The 15,078-nt window shown below is 42.5% G+C and overlaps 1 pseudogene; it reads left to right on the forward strand.

Annotated features, from left to right (window-relative positions):
* Nucleotides 1-11,375: 11,375 nt before the first annotated feature.
* Nucleotides 11,376-13,886, forward strand: LOC116904097 (annotated as a pseudogene).
* Nucleotides 13,887-15,078: the final 1,192 nt, after the last annotated feature.

Genomic DNA, 15,078 nt, shown 5'->3' on the forward strand with positions numbered 1-15,078 from the left:
TCAATAACTGTTTGGCAATGCACGTTTCCTAGAATTCTCATGTTGCCCTTTCTTTCATTTTTGTTAATTATTTTATTTATTTACATCCCAAATGTTGCCCCAACTTCCTGGTCACCCCTCCATGAGTTTTCAACTCATTACCCCTTCCTTTTGCTTCTCACCTACTTACCTACTTCCACCTCACCCCACTAGCATCCCCTTTCCCTGAGGCATTAAGTTTCTACAGGATTAAGAGCATCACTTCCCGCTGAGGCCAATCCTCTGTTACATATGTAGTGGAGGCCATGGACCAGTCCATGTATGCTCTTTGATTGGTGGCTTAGTCTCTGGTAGTTCTAAGGGGTCCGTTTAGTTGATACTGTTGTTCTTCCTATGGCGTTGAAATCCCCTTCAGGTCCTTAAGTCCTTCCCCTAACTTTTTCATAGGAATCCAATGGTTGGTTTAAATATCTGCATCTGTCTCTGTTAGCTGCTGGTAGAGCCTCTCAGAGGACAACCATGTTAGGCTCCTGACTTCCAGCCCAACATGGCATCATTAATAGAATAGAATCAGGGTTTGGTGCCTGCATATGGGATGCACTGGGTGGCTTTTCCTTCAGTCTTTCCTCCATTTTTGTTCCTGTATTTTATGTTACTTTTTCTAACCTCACTTAATGTGAGATTACACATTTGCATACACACTGCAAAGTTTAAAAATACTAACCTAGATAATTTAAATTCCCAAATAACCTTGGCTTAAGAATCTGCATGATAATAACTAAGAGATCAAATAGAAATTACTAAATTAGGGCTAACAGGACAGCTTATGGGTAAAGGTAACCTTTACCAAGTCTGAGATCTGAGTTCAGTCTCCGTAACCATCACAGTAGAAGAAAAGAACAGCATGTACACTGCTACATGTGAACACACAACACACAAACACATAAGCATATGTGCATGCTCAACACATAAAACAAATAGAAAGGTAATAATATGAAGAAGGAATTGCTAAGTTGAATCATGCATGGCTATTGTCATCTTTGTTATTTAGTACCTTGTTTTACTAACACAATCTTTGTCTGCCTTTAAATAATCTACTTTGCTCCCATCATAGCATTTTTACATAGTGTGTTAGTTATTTTTCTATATCTGTGATAAGGTCACATTGATTAAGACAATATAGGTTGGTTTATTTGGAGCTTGTAGTTCCTGGGGGTTAGGTGACTGTCACTATCATGGTAGGGAACATGGCAGCAGGCAGACATTCATGGTTCTGGAGCAGTAGTTGAGAGCTCACATTATAATTTACAGACAGGAAATAGACTTTACTAAGAATGACTGGAAGCTCTCGAAGACCAGCCCCACAGCACATCTCCTCCAACAAGACCGTATCTTCTAATCCTTCCTGAACAGTACCTCCAACTGTAGACGGAGTATTTAAACATGAAGGCCAATATGGGACTCTTCTCATCCAAACCACCCTATTCCACTCTCTGACCCCATAGGTTTGTGCCCATAGAATGCAAAATAGATTTAATCCATCTTCAAAAGTCTCTATAATCTTTCACAGTCTCAACACAGTTTGAAGGCCCAAAGTCTCTTCTGAACTCAAAGTAGTCTCTTAATTGCAACCTCCTGTAAAATGAAGTACTAAATCACATACTTTCAATATACAATGCCATTGAATACATATTATCATTCCAAAATGGGAGAAATGATGACATAGTGAGGAAATACCAGACCAAAGCAAGACCCAGCAGGGCAAATTCCAAATCCTTGAAGCTCCATGTCCCATGTCAAAGGGCTTAGATGACTTCACCCTTCTGGATTTGCTTATTCCACATCACATCTTTCTCTTGGACTGGTTCTTGTTGAGGTTTGGGCTGTTGCTATGCATTGTATTGCTAAATTCTCTGCCCGAAGGTATGGGCCTACTCAAGTTTATAAGCTTTTTGTTGTGCAAACCTTGGTCCTTGATTTAAAACTTGGTTAAATAAAATTGGCAACAGCCAATTACTGGAGGAATTGGAGGTATATGGGTTTGGAATGACCTGGTTGGGTGGGGAGGAATGGGGAGAAAGAAGATGGGAGAGAGGAGGAAGCTGCCATGAGGGGCAAGGAACCAAGAGCACATGGCCAAGAGAACCAGCTAGTATCTGGGGATACACCACTGGGGAGGTAGCCAGGCCAGCAGCTAGAAGAGTAGATTAGTAGTTACATCCCCCCCCCCCCAGTAATTGTCAAAGCCAAATAAAATAACCATATTCTGATCTCATTTATTTGCAAGCTAGTCGGGGAAATGCTGAAATTGATTGAACTACAGGTTCTGCTCCCTGTCTCATGGCTCTGACATCTCCAACATCTTGAAGTCCCCAACACAATCCAGGCATCATTTTAACAGGAAAGGCCTCTCAGGGCCTCAATACAGAACTCCCCGGCCACATGCCTGACTTCCATAAGTCTCCATAACTTTTGAGGAAGAGTCTACATTCTCTTCACTCTTCCATCATTCTGAAGCCAGAACCATGTGACCTATGTCACCAAACCTGCCTGACCCGTGAATCACGTTTCAACAGCTTTCATTTGTTGTTTCTTAGAGGTACATGTGGGACTGTGAAAGGTAGCTTGGTCTCCATTTAAGCTAAGGCTTGAAACCCCGGAAACCCCGAAGGGACAGTAGGCACTTCACCTGTTTCCGGGCAACAGGCTTCTGTCACTAGCTGCATCCCCCCATAGATTTGTGGCCAGCAGTCACATAAGGGAATGCCCCAAGCCCCTCTATATGAAGAGAATGTGACCTGTGATCACATAGACTGAAGACAGTTCTCCATTTTAAGGAGGTACCTAAAGGCCTGGAGGCTTAGCCAATAAGATTTCCTTCCCAGACATTCCTGCCTGCAAAAGGTATTTAATCTCAGCCCACCCTGAGAAGTGGGGTATGATTTTACACATGCACTTTCTGCCCTGACAATAAATGCCTTAAAACCACGGACTCTCTCTTTTTACCAGGATCCACCAAGGGGAGCCACAGAGAAGGTCTTTGCCTGTAGAGCAGCAGCAGTCTAGTCCTCCTGTAGAAGGCCTCTCTGCGCTCCCAGCCACAACCACCACCAAGCTCAAGCCCACCACCATCAAGCCAAGACCAAGGACTAGTCCCGCGGGGCCAGCTGGAGCTCCTCCCTTTCCCCTCCATTCCCAAGACAGATCCAGCCTGTAGGGCTCCACTCCATTCTCGGCTCTTCTGCAGCTTCCAGTGGCACCTGGGTGTCCACGTGCCTGAGAACCAGACAGTTACAGGCCTGGGGACCCCAAGCCAGCTCCAGCTGTCCTGTGCCTCAGATTGTGCTTTCTCACGCCCAGAGCGGTGCCCTACAGCCCAACACCTGTCTGGTAATAGCGTGGGGCAAGCACTGCCAGCTCCCTTGTCCTGACTCCCCGAGTGACCAACCGAACCCTGTGGTGGAGCAGACTCAGGAGGACCCATGACCCTAAAGTATGAAGCTTCCTGAGGCCTTTTCCTTCTCTACTTTGGAAGCTTGGCGTCATGAAGGCATTCTCTTTTAATTCCAGTGAGAATCGGGAATCTTCTTAATCTCTTTGTCAGTTTCAGAATAAGCCTTGGCTCCAACAGCAAATTTTCTGGTGTTTTTCTGTCTTCAAGTTGTACCCACCTTGCATTTCCTTGTGTCTCACTCGCTCCTTTCTCACTGTATACCTGCACAACAGTGGCGACAAGTCACCTCAGAGCAGAGTCAATATTAGGCTGCCTTGACATCTTTTCTACCAAATAAATTACCATTACTTTTTAACTTGGTGTTAAAATTCTAAGGATGAAAGTAGAAGTCAGCCACACTCTTTGCCAAAATACCTCAAGAGCAGGTCTTTAGACCAGTTGCTAAAATTCTTCCCTTCTGACCTCTTGAGCTAGACCTCAGTAGTCCACAATGTTCTCTGAACTTTTGTGTGGAGAGCTTTCTATGAAGTTTGTAGGAATTTGATATTGGGCTAGGAGAGTAAAGTAGGCTCAAGGTAAATACAGCCAAGGAATGTATTGTATTCCTTGTATCCTGGTAATCCCTTAGACACAGTGACCATGGGACATTTTTATTGCCTTGTTTGATTACTTTGATTATTGTCTTGTTTGTTCCTTGACTACTTTGCTTATGCCTTAGGATTGGCCATATTCTTTGTATGTACCTCAAGTGATATAAAAGCAGACTGGAAAAATAAATCCCAAATCAGCTTCAGAACTGGCGAGGGTCATGTGTTGTGTAATTGTCTTTTTCTTTTCAATCCTCACTCCCTCCCTGGAGACCCCATTGACTGCCTGAGCTGGCTTGGTCACTTTTGTTTTCTAATCTCCTGATAGTACAGCTCATTAGGTTTGGTTTATACTGTTGTTTCTCTAGCCCAAACCCCTAAAACTTCTGCATTCCTCCAGAAACCAGCATGGGCATGTCTGTCACAGCAATAGCCCGATGTCTGCTTCAAAATTCTGTATTATTTACTTTTTATGGCTGTGATAAAGCCCCATGACCAAGGCAACTTATAGATGGAAAGGTTTACTTGTGGTTAACAGGATGGTAGGAGTCTTTCGCCACCAGAAAGCATGGCAGCAGGCAAGCACCCATGTCTCTGGAGCAGCAGGTGACAGCTCACATCCCAATCTACCAACAGGAAACAGAGGGTACTTTGGGCATAGTGGCTGGCAGAAGGCTTATGAAGCCTCAGAGCCTATCATTCACTGTTACACACCGCTCCCAGAAATGTCACACCTAAGCCTTCCTGAAGGATTTGACCAACTGGAACCAAGTATTCAAACCTATGAGCCTATGAGGACTATTCTCATTGAAACCAGCATACAGGACAAGTTTCTGTAAATGGAAAATAGGAAAGGAAGGGAAGGAGTAAGAAAAGTTAGGGTGATGCAATTAGTGGGATGGGTTAACCATAACTAAATTTTGAAATGTTATGAGACCACCAATTTTAAAAACCTTCAGAGAGGATCTTTATCAGAAAGAGCATTCCCTGACTACATTTTCTTCTTTCTAGTCGAAGGACACAGTACTTTCTAAGAAAACATGTGTATCTATCTGTCTATCTATCTATCTATCTATCTATCTATCTATCTATCATATATCCATCCATCCATCCATCCATCCATGCATCCTTTGTCTCTGTCTCTCTCTTCCATACACACATATACATGCAGGGGCGACTGTACAATGTCCTTGTTCATGCTGCTCGACAGGTATAAAAACATACTGTAAATGCTCAGAACTTTTGCCCATGTATCTTTGCGTACATGAGCAGATGTGTCTGCATGTTCATGCATGCGTGCAAATATATATGTATGTACGTGTGTATGGAGGCCATAGTTCAACCTGAGGTACTACACCTCAGGAGCGATTAACCTCTCATTGTTGAGACAGATAGATCTATGGTGACAAGTACAAATCACTGTGCCTGGCTTTTTACATGGGTTTTGTTGGATGGAACTCCTATCCTTATCCTTGTTCAAGAAACACTTTATCCATTGTCTTATCTCTCCATCCCAAAATGGTATCTTTTTTTTTTACTCAAGTCAATGTGTGCCTCCATACAAGATGCTATTTTCTTTAAACAACAATGGAGCCAGCTGTTTGTGCAGTGGATCCCTAGACCATTTCTCCCACATTTCAAACTTGGTTATACATGGTAAGATTATTTGATCTCAGCTACTGTTACTTACCCAAACAGAGATCATCGAAGCCAGAAGCAGGTCATGAACTTTGAGAATTGCTTTGATGTCCTACTTCACTTTGAAGGGCTCAGTTTCATTTGGCCATGCAACCACACTGCAAAGTAGGTGGTGGCATCAGCTGTACGCTTTGATCTGGCCTGTGGGCAGAAGAGGGGAGGGACTTCTATTCTTCCACTGGAGCCTGTATAAGAAGTCAAGGAATTTCTACCACAAACGCTTAAAATGAAACATTCTGACCCTCATCACCTTTCTGTTTCTTTCGACGTTCTCCTTCATCCTACATGGTTCTATTTTATCATTTATAGCCTGAAATTTAGTCACTCAGTGAATAGTCACTCCACAGATGCATAGGTGAACATATGTCCTCGATCCTTGCTATTAAAACAGATTGGAGCTCTATGACAAATAACTGTACAGGACTTGAACAGGACTTGTACTTTAAGTTATAGTCAAGATGCTTTGCAGTGTTTCAGAGACTACACAATCTGCTTCCAAACCAGTTAATTGACAGCTGGCTTTTCTCTGATGTTACCTTCATTGATCGCCTTTAACCTTTGAAAATTATCATGTGTCCCACAAGAAATTAAAAGTTATAGGAAATAATTTCTGAGGCAATTTCTTGAGCATTGGATCTAGTTGTTTCAGATTTTATGAGGATTCTTCTTTCTTGCTCACTTGAGCTCTGAGGAAGGCCTACTTTTCTCCAACTATCAGAGTCCCTGTTGGAGTTTTTCATTCTTTTCCATATATAAACTGACATTAAAATGCACTCGAAACAGAAATGTCAACAACCTTGATAATATGTTGAATCTGGTAAGTGATGTGAAAATGATATAAGCCCACGTAATGACAAATCCATAACAAAGCATAGAGTTCATCAACAAAATATAAGACTTGTTTTACTACTTTCATTTAATATAGTGGTAGTAACATAGGAGTGATGTCAAATAATGCAGTACAGCTGGAAATTATTTATTAGGATATTGCCTATCATAAATGTAAATGACTGACTTAATACCTAAGCTTGTTTATTGAATGCAAATCCAGAGATTTGATTTGTTTCACAAAGCTATGCCTTCCTGGCTAGTTCTGGCCACTAAATATAGCTTGACACTTGGTAGAATTTCACTCCTTTTAGTCTTTTCCCCTTAAATTTGCTTCCAAAAATAATAAATTTGATTTGGGTTAAAACTTAAGAGAGGAGTTAAAAATTCAAAAATTTTAGAAGCTATATTTTCTTATTACAGAATAACTCTACTACTCTCTCTCATAACTTTCAAATTAATTCCTTTAATCAGCCTTTTCACGCTATCACTATAATCAAAAATTCCTTTAATAATTTCTTAATATCTAAGGTACTGGCATTTATACAATGTTTATGGTTTTCTACAACCCAGCCTAACAGATCAGTCTTGCAATTTCTATGTGTTCAATACACTGTCTTCTGAACACATACATTTCTCTCAGTCTTTTTTTTTTTTTTTCGGAGCTGGGGACCGAACTCAGGGCCTTGCGCTCGCTAAACAAGCGCTCTACCGCTGAGCTAAATCCCCAACCCCCATTTCTCTCAGTCTTAAACACCTTTCTTTCTTCTCCTTTGTCTTAGTACTATTCGAACTCATAGACCCATCTTAAATCCCAACCCCATTGACAGTGCATCCCAGCCTTCTCTAAATTCTCAAATGGTCAGGACCACTTTAGTATTTAACACACAATTCCCAAGGTTGTTGCTTAAATGTTACAGGTAAATATACAGCAAAAATCTAGCTGGGGTCTTTCTTAGTCATTGTCTACACTATTAATTGAGGCAGCCATTTACTTGAATACAAAGCTCACCAGTATGGATAGGCTGGGAAGCCAGATTGCTTTGATGATCTCTTGTGTCTACCTTCTGAACACTAGAATTATAGGTAGGCCTCCAAGCTCTACATTTATGTGGGATCTGGGGATCCAAACTCTAGTCTTCATGCTTATACAGCAAATGCTTTAACCACTCAGTAATCTTCCCAGGCGTCTCTTGTGTAGAGAGGCTCATGCATGAGACATCATGCATATGGAGGGGATCAGACAATAACTTTCGAGAACTTGCTCTCTTCTTGGGAACCTTGGGTTCCAGGCATTTCACTTTGATCTTCAGGATTGTATAGGCAGTGCTCTTAGCCTAAGGGCCATCTTGTTAGCCCTTATCTTAATATTTTTATGACTATAGGTTTTATGAATCTTAGAAATAATCTGTATTTACTTTCCTGTGGGCTATAGCTATAATATACATAGACAAATAAGTCAAGCAGTTTATTACACAATCAACACTTGCTCTTCGCTCTCAAGGGACTTAGAGTCCCATTGAAACCTTGAAAAGTCAAAAACTGAGTTTATGAGATGTTAAAGTGTTATCAGCAGTTTAAATTAATAATTCAGGAGATGCAATAATCCCTAACATACTCATGAAATGTATTAATAGTAATAATATGAAAATTTCCAGAATGAATGTGATTTCAGGCTAGTGTGTCTCATAGATATGGGACATTTCTGTGGAGAAGTAGAAGGACCATTGAAGAAAGTATCTCAGAATGCTGCAAAGGATTACAGAGATACTTTGAGAGTCTGGATATGGTTCCTCAGGTACCAACAAGACATTCACTAAGATGGCAGTGTATAAAAAAAGTGGAACTATTGACTAAAATCTCAACATTATATATTTTACAGTTTATTTTCAAAATATAATGCAGTGAGCATTAAAATATGCTAACACTGAGATTTAACTTAATATTTAAGGAATCTTGCATGTGCTGATTGGTGAATGTAAACAATAGATCTCACCCATGTGTCAGAGCCACGCATCTTGTAGACTCTCGCACCAGCTGCCTAGATTTCCTCCCAGTTCTGATGCCTCAGTTTTCTAGTCTGAGTTGCTGTTACAATCTCATCCTTATAGAATATCTATGAAAATGAAAGAGGTTCACACATATAAAAAGATGTTACTAGTGTTTGATACATGCAATACTTTATATAGATAGCATTCATTTATCAAATGTGTTGATTAATTGACATTGTACCTTGTGGTAAATTTCTACAGTAATACCTATAGTCTTTCAGATTCGAAGTCATGCAACGTTAACTTGGCATGTGTCAGTGACAGCATCAGATCTGCTCTATTGTAACCCGCTGCTTGATTGTGACCTTTGAGCTACACCTTTAAGCTAAAGTATGTTCTGCAATCCAACAGTGCTGGGAAATGGGAATCTGACTCAGAATTCAGCCTGTTTCAAAATCTGTCCAATCAAGAGCTGAGGCCTGTCAACACCCTTAGAAACATGAGGCTGCACTCTCATGACTACAGAGGAGCCAGTTAGCTCACTGCACATTCTAAACACACGTACAAAAGTCTACAACAGCCTCAGGCAGATAAGGGCAAAAAGCAGCCACATTCTTTACCAAAGTACAATAAAAAAAAAGTTCTCTACCCCACATACTATAATTTTTCTTCTCTGGAGCCTCTATAGCCAGGCTTCCACAGTTCAAATCACCCTCAGCACCAATGTTCTCCATCTTCCTACTGGTATGACCCATTAAGCCCCACTTAAAGCACTCCACTGTTTTCCAAATCCAAAGTCCCAAAATCCACATTCTTCTAAACAAAAATGTGATCAGGCCTGTCACAGCAATACCTTAGTCCCTGGTACCAACTTCTGTCTTAGGGATTTCATCACTATAAAAAGAAACCATGACCAAGGCAGACATTTAAATGGAACTGGCTTACAGGTTCAGAGGTTCAGTTCAGTATCATCATGGCAGGAAGCACAGCAGCATTCAGACAGGCATGGCGACTAAGGAGCTAAGAGTTCTCCATCTTCATCCAAAGGAAGCCAGGAATAGACCGTTTTCCAGGTAGCCAGAAGGATCACAAAGCCAACCCCCACAGTGACACACTTCCTCCAACAAGACCACACCTACTCCAACAAGGCCACACCTACTCAACAAGGACATACCTACTCTAATAAGGACACACCTCCTATTAATGCCACTCTGTGGACCAAGCACATTCAAACCACCACACTACCAAAAGCAATCTACAATTTCAATGAAATTCCCATCAAAATTCCAACACAATTCTTTACAGATTTTGAAAGAACAATATTCAACTTCATATGGAAAAACAAAACAAAACAAACAAAAAAAGCCTACCACAGCACCATGCCCACAGTACATGCTCAGTGACTCTTTACTGAAAAGAGAAAAACAGGCTCAATTCATTAGATTAACAATTAGGCTTTAGTCATTCCCTGGGTAGTCTTTGCTCTTAAATATCATATTTCACCTTGTGAAAGCAGGCCTCCAAATGATAACAAATACATGCTTCTTAAAAGCCTTTGAAAACAGGACTTTGGTTTGCTTGAGAGCAGAGATCATTGTCTTGTGTTCTTAGACTATTTCATGGTGGTTCACTGTACATATCTTGCAATCTCTGCAGTCAGATCTTACAGCAATTTTTACATCGTCCAAATAGCGCCAGTTAGAATCTCCTTTTACTATGAATTAATTTGAGTGAGTTTACTATGGGGATGAAATTAGCTATTGAATTTGTAGAAACAATTTCTTAATTTGAGAAAACACCATTGATTTGGACGTCTCAACTATATTTTCCAATGGCCATAAATGTCTATCTCATGTATTAGACTAGAAATTAGTGCTACTAGATTTTATTTTATCCCTGAATTCTTTCTAGGTTAAACAAGTATCCAAAACAATCACCATAAGTAGCCCAAAAAAATCTATTGAACTTTCAGTTCTGAACACTTCATATTTATTAATTCATTTATCATCACAAGACTTCATTATATTAACTCCTTTATATAAATTGATTCCTTTTATTCTTACAATAACTGTAGTATTATTCTCTTCATGTGACAGATAGGAAAGCTACAGAGTTGTTGGGTAAGAGGAAGCTAACAGTGGAAGCAAAGTCTTCAGTCTATATAAATATTCCCCTAAAAACATTACCTGAGATAGCACCAAATCAGAACAATGTCTAAGGTCAGTCCAAAGTTGACCTATGGAGGAGAAGAACACTGACACTTCTTGATCATCAGCTAAGTCTCTAGAGTACTTCAGGTATCTCAGGAAAGAACTGCATGTATACTGAACCATCACAACTTCAGGATTCTGTGAGGAACTGTACTAGGATTTTGATGGGAATTGCATTGAGTCTGTAGACCCAATTGCTTTTGGTAGGAGGGTCATTTTTACTATACAAATCATACCAATACATGAGCATGGAAGATCTTTCCATCTTCTGATATTCTTTTCAATTTCTTCAATGTCTTAATGTTTTTGTCACAGAAGTTTTTCCTTGATTGGTTAGATTGGTTAATTGGCTTGATTGGTTAATTTTCCTAGATTGATTATGTTAAGGTATTTTATAGTATGTGATGCTATTGCCAAAGGTCTTTGTCTTTGATTTCTTTCTGTTGATTTGTCATTTGTATATTAAGAAGGCTTATAATTTTTGTGAATTAATTTTGTATCTACCTACTTTTCTGAAAATGGCTATTATATTAACTAGAAGATTCTTCGGTGACATTTTTAGGGTCACTTAAATATACTTTCATATCATCTAGTAAAGATATTTTGGGCCACAACTTCCTAAGATCTCCCAGGTGGTGGCTGCCTCTTCCAGACAGGCTCATCCACTATGACTAAACTGACTGCCCAAGTCAAAGTCTCTCTCAACAACACCACTCCAGGAATACAAATATGGAGGATAGAGGCTATGCAGATGGTGCCGGTTCCTTCCAGCACCTTTGGAGCTTCTTCGATGGTGACTGCTATGAAGTCCTGGCTATCCACAAGACCAGCAGCACCCTCTCCTATGATATCCACTACTGGATTGGCCAGGACTCGTCCCAGGACGAACAGGGGGCAGCTGCCATCTACACAACACAGATGGATGACTACCTGAAGGGCCGGGCTGTCCAGCACCGTGAGGTCCAAGGCCATGAGAGTGACACTTTCTGGAGCTACTTCAAGCAAGGCCTTGTGATCCGGAAAGGGGGCGTGGCTTCTGGCATGAAGCACGTAGAAACGAACTCCTGTGATGTCCAGCGGCTGTTGCATGTCAAGGGCAAGAAGAATGTGCTGGCTGGAGAGGTGGAAATGTCCTAGAAGAGTTTCAACAGAGGGGATGTCTTCTTGCTGGACCTTGGGAAGCTTACCATCCAGTGGAATGGGCCAGAGAGTAACTGCATGGAGAGACTTCGGGGCATGACCTTAGCCAAAGAGATCTGAGACCAGGAGCGGAATGGACTCACCTACGTAAGCGTGGTGGATCGGGAGAAGGAAGGGGACTCCCTACAGTTGATGGCAATTATGATCCACGTTCTGGGCCCACGCAAGGAACTGAAGGCTGCAATTTCTGACTCAGTGGTGGAGCCCGCTGCTAAGGCTGCACTCAAGCTGTACCATGTGTCTGATTCAGAAGGAAAAATGGTGGTTAGGGAAGTTGCTACTTGGCCACTCACACAGGACTTGCTCAGTCATGAGGACTGTTACATCCTGGACCAGGGAGGCCTGAAGATCTTTGTGTGGAAGGGAAAAAATGCCAATGCCCAGGAGAGGAATGGAGCCATGAACCAAGCCTTGAACTTCATCAAAGCCAAACAGTACCCACCTAGCACGCAGGTTGAGGTACAGAACGATAGGACCGAGTCTGCCATTTTCCAGCAGCTTTTCCAGAAGTGGACAGTGCCCAATCGGACCTCAGGCCTCGGCAAAACCCACACAGTGGGCTCTGTGGCCAAGGTGGAACAGGTGAAGTTTGATGCTCTGTCCATGCACGTACAGCCTCAAGTGGCTGCCCAGCAGAAAATGGTGGATGACAGGAGTGGGGAAGTGCAGGTGTGGCGCATCGAGGACTTAGAGCTGGTGCCTGTGGAGTCCAAGTGGCTGGGCCATTTCTACGGTGGCGACTGCTACCTGCTACTCTACACCTACCTCATAGGCGAGAAGGAACACTACTTGCTGTATATCTGGCAGGGCAGCCAGGCCAACCAGGATGAAATTGCATCCTCGGCTTACCAAGCTGTCAACCTGGACCAGAAGTACAACGACGAGCCAGTGCAGATCCGGGTCACGAAGGGCAAGTATCCGCCTCACCTCATGTCTATCTTCAAGGGGCGCTTGGTAGTTTATCAGGGAGGCACCTCCTGAAAGAACAACGTGGAGCCCGTGCCCTCTACAAGGCTGTTTCAGGTCCGAGGGACCAGTGCTGATAACACCAAGGCTTTTGAGGTTACAGCCCGGGCCACCTTCCTCAACTCCAATGACGTCTTCATACTCAAGACTCCGTCCTGCTGCTACCTGTGGTGTGGAAGGGCTGCAGTGGGGATGAGCAGGAGATGGCCAAGGTGGTTGCTGATACCATCTCTCGGACAGAGAAACTGGTCGAGGGGCAGGAGCCAGCCAACTTCTGGATGGCTCTGGGTGGGAAGGTGCCCTCTGCCAACACCAAGAGGCTGCAGGAGGAAAACCAAGTCATCACTCCTCGGCTCTTTGAGTGCTCCAACCAGACCGGGCGCTTTCTGGCCACAGAGATTTTTTACTTCACTCAGGATGACCTGGAAGAGGAGGATGTGTTCCTATTGGATGTCTGGGACCAGGTCTTCTGGATAGGGAAACACGCCAATGAGGAAGAAAAGAAGGCTGCAGCTACAACTGCACAGGAATACCTCAAGACCCACCCGGAAACAGAGACGCTGAGATCCCTATCATTGTGGTGAAGCAGGGGCACGAGCCCCCCACCTTCACAGGCTGGTTCCTGGCTTGGGATCCCTTCAAGTGGAGTAACACCAAATCTTATGATGACCTCAAGGCCGAGCTGGGAAACTCTGGGGACCGGAGCCAGATTGCTGATGAGGTTATGAGCCCCAAAGTGGACGTTTTCACTGCCAATACCAGCTTCAGTTCTGGGCCCTTGCCCATCTTTCCCCTGGAGCAGCTGGTAAACAAGCCTGTGGAGGAGCTCCCTGAGGGTGTGGATCCCACCGGGAAGGAGGAGCACCTGTCCACTGAAGATTTCACTAAGGCTTTGGGGATGACTCCAGCTGCCTTCTCTGCCCTGCCTGGATGGAAGCAACAAAACCTCAAGAAAGAAAAAGGACTGTTTTGAGAACTGAAGCTCAGTGTCCAACAGCTCCTAAGCTCCTACCCTGCCTTCAACCCCCACCCCCGCCCCCCACCGCCATTACTGGCTTTAGTCCTGTGCCAGTTGAAAATGTCCAACTGTATCTGTGAACCACAGGGTGAAAGTTTCTTCTGTTCATAATAGTAATCTGCCCATTCCTTCAGAAATATGCCACAGCCCAGTGGAGTCTTGTTCTAGAGTTTTCTTTCCTTAGAGCAGCTGAGTACTCTAGGAGACACTAGCACCTGGGCTTTTCTCTCTCAGCTTATCCCTCACAGCAGGGAGTCAGGAGTGTTTGGTAGTTTGAAGTCATTCCCACAGAGAGGTCTTTCCTCATTGCTGAGGGACCTGTTCTTTGAAAGCTAAAGCCTACAAGGAAGTACTGAGAATCAGGTGTTGTCTCATCCTCTTCCATACTCAAAAGGGGAAGCTAAGGCCAAGGCTGGGCTTACGAGCTGTAACTCAGAAGCCTTTGTAAAGCGTCACAGACTCCTCAAATGACAACACCAGGATCATGGGTTGGCTATGTGAAGTCTAATCAGAAGCCAACAGAAGGTGATTTTCTCTTAAAACAACTGGTTATCCAGTGTCCCCAGGAACATGTCCCTTTAAAGAAATAAGTCAAACTAATATGAGGTTAATAAAGGCTTTAATGTCTCTTTCTCTCTCTCTCTCTCTTTCTCTCTCTCTCTCTCTTTCTCTCTCTCTCTCTTTCTCACACACACACACACACACACACACACACAAAGATATTTTGATTTTTTTCATTTCCAATATAAACTGCCTTTCTTGGGGGACGATCTATAATCATAATATATTATATGAAAAGAACTATTTTCAATAAAAATGGAAAAGTATGAAGGTGAAAAGAGATAGAGGAAGACATTTGAGTTGTGTCTCTGGCTTCCACATGGGCACACATAAACACATGTATGCACACACACACACATAACTATATCAAATTGGTAAAAGTCAGCATGACGTATGTAGGGAAAACTGAGACCAACTCTGAGAGGAAATAAAGATGACGTAACTACATAGAGAGACAAATCTATCTACAAAATGGATGCTCATAGATCATGAGACTCGTTATTTTTAAGAAGTCAATTATGTGATCTTCAAGTTGTTGCTTGGATTCATTGCAATCCTAATCAGAATCTCAGTAGGTTTTTTCACC

The sequence above is a fragment of the Rattus rattus genome, chromosome 6, assembly GCF_011064425.1.
Source record: "Rattus rattus isolate New Zealand chromosome 6, Rrattus_CSIRO_v1, whole genome shotgun sequence".
In the NCBI taxonomy this organism is placed as follows: domain Eukaryota; kingdom Metazoa; phylum Chordata; class Mammalia; order Rodentia; family Muridae; genus Rattus; species Rattus rattus.